At 45.0% G+C, this 4899-nt stretch overlaps 1 long non-coding RNA gene across 2 annotated transcripts; it reads left to right on the forward strand.

Moving 5' to 3' along the window:
- Window positions 1–239: 239 nt before the first annotated feature.
- Window positions 240–3586, forward strand: LOC107182197. Of its 2 annotated transcripts, XR_001512914.1 has the most exons (3): window positions 240–1002; window positions 1240–1321; window positions 3368–3586. It is a non-coding gene; the product is annotated as an uncharacterized LOC107182197 (long non-coding RNA). The 2 variants fall into 2 exon arrangements; XR_001512913.1 differs by lacking the exon at window positions 240–1002 and having other exon boundaries at window positions 1140–1321.
- The last annotated feature ends 1313 nt before the right edge of the window (window positions 3587–4899 follow it).

A 4899-nucleotide genomic window follows, 5' to 3' on the forward strand; every position in this document is an offset into this window, starting at 1 on the left:
ACTCTGCTGTGTGTTACGACCCAGTGCTCCCCTCACTGGGGAAAGCCAGCGCCTTTCCCTTAGAACAGCCTCGTCAGCAGAGAACAGGAGATGTGGCAGGCGGCCCCTCCTGTGGGCACTAGCAGCTACAGTCGGTGTTGTGGGGCCAGGGCTGGTGGGTCTGCTCAAATACTTGGGATTGAATGTGAGTCGGGGAGGAAGCCAGCCAGTGAGCTGTCCGCTGCAGGATGCCAGGTGGAGTGGCCGACACCCCTTTTCCTAGATCATTCTTTCTTCCCTTCTTTTGGCTTTTGGGATCTTGCATTTTTCTTCTTGGCTTTAAGAGGGCCCCCAGGTAGTTTCATTAATAAGTGGATAAGCATTTGGCTTCAGGAATAACTTTAAATGGAAATACCAAAGTAGAGAGGAAACAGAAAACTTCTCAAAGACAGACTTGTTTAAAACACTCGTTTGTTGATTGAGATTGAGCAGCAAGTTTCTCTGTGAACGGATGATGCTCGTTTCTGGGGCTCTGCGTGCCCTGGGCTTGCAGCCACAGGAGGCACTCGCCCCACCCTTTCAGGAGCGGCTGGGCTCTTCTTTGGTAGAACTAGGGACATTGCCTTGTGATAGAGCCTGCGAAAGATTTGTTGTTTGCACAAGAGACGTCTTTATAAAATATACGGCATGTCAAACCCTTTGTGGCTTTTTGGTTGTTGGTATAACTACTTACTTCCTACCTTCTGCTTATGGGGGTTACCCAGCTCATGCTCTGCTTGGCTGGTTAATATGCCCAGTTACTTTAACTGCTCATTTTATTCCATCATAGAGTCCAACTTGAATATTTTCTTAGTAAGTATGAACCTGCTTGAGGAAGGAGGTGAATGCTAACTAAAATGTCAGCCTTTTGTGCTAGTCAAGGAACCAATAATTTTTTAAAAAAATTGCAGATGAGCAGCGCACAAGCAGCTTGCACATTCCTGTCACCAAAGCCTAAGATCTTCATGAGATGGCATTTGGAAGGTGTGTGGACTCAGGGCAGGGTGGGGAGCTTATGAGGCTGGAGAAATCGTTTGGTATGTTTGACCAAATACAGCAGGCTAAATTTTAAGTTGATGTTATAAATATCCAAATGGCCCTTGGCAGAATAAAGCTTCCCCACCCCTGATGGAGGGGGTGGCATTTCCAGGGCTATTGGGCCCAAGATAACAGATACACTTTGCTCTAAACTCGAATTCGGTCCCCCCACCCACTTTCCAGCCCCTGTTCTTTCCTTGGAGGTCCCTGACGCTACAGAGCTAACGGCTCTGTGGAAGCTTAAAGCGTAGGACCACCTTCTGAGGTCAGTAAGCAAAGACCCAGCTGTCTCTAATGCCACCCAAACTTTGTGTATATTCTCCGCACGGAAAGGAAACAGTTGATTCTGGAAAACAAGTGTGTAAGAAAAAAGTTTTTTCCCCCCCAGAGTCTCATTGATAATTTGTTGTAAGTGGGCGAGGAGGAAGGGAAGGGGTCAGCAGAGGGAGGGAAATAGAAGCTGTGGGGGCCCCTGAGCCACTCCAGCTGGAATCAGATCTCAGAATCGTTACAAAATGTGTTTACTCTGTTACATCCGTCTCACCCGTGGCCCTGGGTATCGCGGTGAATGAAGTGGAGTACTCGGCCTGATGAATGTAAAATATTGTTACCTGCATTAAAAATATTTATAAGATGGCAGCATTGACATGTGTGGGATTTGAAGTGGGTGGATTTGAATTCTAAGAGTTTTTCAGAGCTATGGAAATCGTTCCGTTTGAAAGTTCTTTTCTCTACGAATTAATATAGGTGTCAAGTTTGGCCAGGAAGCTAGGAAAGTAAACATACACACACATTAAGGCATAGATCGGTAACACTGCTCCAAATGCTTATAAGATATTTGCAGTGCTGTACTCCTGCTTAGATCTGAACTTTATGAGGTTAAAGCCGTAACAACAGCTCTATTTTGTTTTAGACTGGGCCCACGGGTTTTATATTCTTGTTATGGTTTGAGGCTACAAGCTGTTGGATGCTATGAGTCACTTCTTGTCTTCCTCCTCCCAGCCTTCTTCAAATGGCTGTCTCTTTTTTTAGAGTTGATTTTTTAAAAAGCAGTGATTTAGGGGATGAGTAGTAGCATTCTTCTGAATTGCAAAGAGAATGTATCGGATCATCTTGGTTTTGATGTCATGTATATGGACTGACTCACCAGTCCAACTCCTAGTCATATTAGTAAGATCATTTCTAGTTCTTCTCATAATTACTCAGGCACCTTAAAAAAACACACACAAAGAAAGCAGATTCTTGGTGCAGTGAGTTGGTTTAGTTTTGCACATCAGTTTTTATCCTGGGAATCAGGGACGTGTCATCAGCTGTAGAGTGGACAGTGCCTCGTGTGATGTGATTGGTTTCCGGCCACTTTTCATTGAGTTGGTGCTCTCCTCGCCCGCTGGTTTCTCTCTCTGTATACCTCTACTTTCAAGGTTGCTGACTTTATCTTTCTTTTGTCATTTTTTTTGGTGTTCCATACAAAGGTTGCCTACTCTTGTTGCCAGTGCTCTGTTCTTTCTGCTAAGAGCGTCAAAAACTTGTCACCTCTCAAAAGAAGTAATTGCACCAATTTGTTCCTGATGATAATAAATAGGGATCTCAGAGAGGCGAGGCAAACTGGGGTTCCCAGGTAGGGGCTGGGGTGCAGGAGCCAGTGTGACAAGGAATGGGGTTTCTCACTTCTGAGCATATGGATACTGCCCTTCTGTCTTCAGGTCCCAGTTGGGGTATTCATTTTTAAAAATACATTTTTATTGATTTTAGAGAGGAAGGGAGAGGGAGAGATAGACACATCGGTGATGAGAAGGAATCATTGATTGGCTACCTCCTGCACACCCCCTCATGGGGATTGAGCCCACAACCCAGGCATGTGCCCTGAACGGGAATGGAACTGAGACCTCCTGGTTCATAGGTTGATGTTCAACCACTGAGGCACACCAGCCAGGCTGGAGTATTCATTTTAATAAGCCTTTGAGACAAATGGAGTGGGAAAATGCTGAGATACTGAGTTGTAAAAGTCAAAAAATTACATCAAGCAGACTTTTTTTGGGGGGGGGGGGGGGAGTGTTTGCTATTTAGTTTTTTGCAATGCTATTGAATTCTGTCTTTTGAATATTCTCTTGATACCCTTGCATAGTAACATGGACTCTCTGTGGTGTGTGAATTACAAATTGAGAGAGTTCTTTACTGTGCTTTGCACAGTAGGTATGGAACACGGGAAAAACTATGCAAACTTGTGAGGGTCTCTGATTGATAGTAGGTAAAATAGGTCTTTCTCTTCTGGGCTGCTGGTTTTAAATCTTGTTTTTCTTTTGCTTCTTAGGTTGGAACTGTTTCTGTGCCTAATGAAGAGATTGAAGACCATGGGCAGATCTAGCTAGTTTCAGCACCAGAGCCAGGGATTCCTTGCACACCCGTCCGCAATCACGCACAATTATTATTATGTTTTTACTGAATTGTTTAGTTAGTCAAGTCATAGATTTTTCTATTTATTAGAGAAAATTTGTAACATTTAAAATAAAAGAACTGCCTGTGAACATCTCACCTCTTCCTTACAGCCTCAGGCCTCCACCCGTGTGTGGGAGGAGGAGGAGGCAGGCCTCCTCTGTCTGACTTGCTTCTGGACCCTTAGTCCTGCCTAGAGGAGACTTTATTCTAAAGCCTCAGGGGTGATTCTGCGTGTGTTCTGACCAAACGTCTTATAAATGTTGCTGCCATATTTCAGGAGTTCATACAACAACTAAAGCTTAGGGAGGGAAGAGGCCCTTAATGACCTGTCGGGACTTTCCCAGACGCTTTTGTGGATTAGCTGTGCCTGTTCCCTTGCGTGCACAAGGAGCCTCATTTCTTGACTCTGACACTCAGGGAAACAGGAGCATCTACTCTGCGTCCTGGTTTTATTTCCCGTTCCCCTTTCTCCCCACACTGAGATTCACTTCCCCACGAAGAGGAAGGCGGCGTGAATCCACCCTGACCACCCGCCGAGGAAGGATCAGGAGACACTTCCTGGGCAGATAGATTCTGTAGGTCAGTTTCCTGAAATGAATATGGAAATGGAAGCTGTTATGACTTCACCTTCCTGGACGTTTCTGGGTCTTCATGAGTAAACGAATAGAGCAGTGATGGCGAACCTGTGACACGCATGTCAGAGGTGACACGCGAACTCATACTTTTGGTTGATTTTTCTTTGTTAAATGGCGTTTAAATATATAAAATAAATATCAAAAATATAAGTCTTTGTTTTACTATGGTTGCAAATATAAAAAAATTTCTATATGTGACACGGCACCAGAGTTAAGTTAGGGTTTTTCAAAATGCTGACACGCCGAGCTCCAAAGGTTCGCCATCACTGGAATAGAGCATGGCCAGTTGTGCAGTGTTACCATTACCCATATGCTGACAAAGATGTGGCTTATAAGTCATCACAGAAGGATGTCAAGTGTATCTCAGAGCAGTTGCAAAGCCTGATATTGTCACGGGAAAGGAACAGATGAAACCGCTTAGTTAGCCAAATGCTTCAGGAAGGACAGGTTCACTCAGGAGCCGTCAGTTTGAGGGGCTGGATTATATGACACTAGGAATTTAAGCCCCAAAACACACTTTTCACTTGTGGGTGACCTTCTTCTGTGCTTCTCGCATCTCTGAGTCTTCCTGCTTCCTATTTGCGGGGATTTGTGGGAGGATATTGAGATTTCTCTGGGCTGAAGGTCTGATCTGCTGCAAAGTCTTCCTGCTTTGCATACGTCAGAGGGTGTGTCCAGGGCTCTGTCGGTCGCACCACCTACAGCATCGTCTCGGTAAGGAGCTTGTCCTCCCTGCCTCAGTTTCCTGAGTTGTCAGTTGGGTTGTCACGAG

The sequence above is a fragment of the Myotis davidii genome, unplaced genomic scaffold (assembly GCF_000327345.1).
Source record: "Myotis davidii unplaced genomic scaffold, ASM32734v1 scaffold194, whole genome shotgun sequence".
In the NCBI taxonomy this organism is placed as follows: domain Eukaryota; kingdom Metazoa; phylum Chordata; class Mammalia; order Chiroptera; family Vespertilionidae; genus Myotis; species Myotis davidii.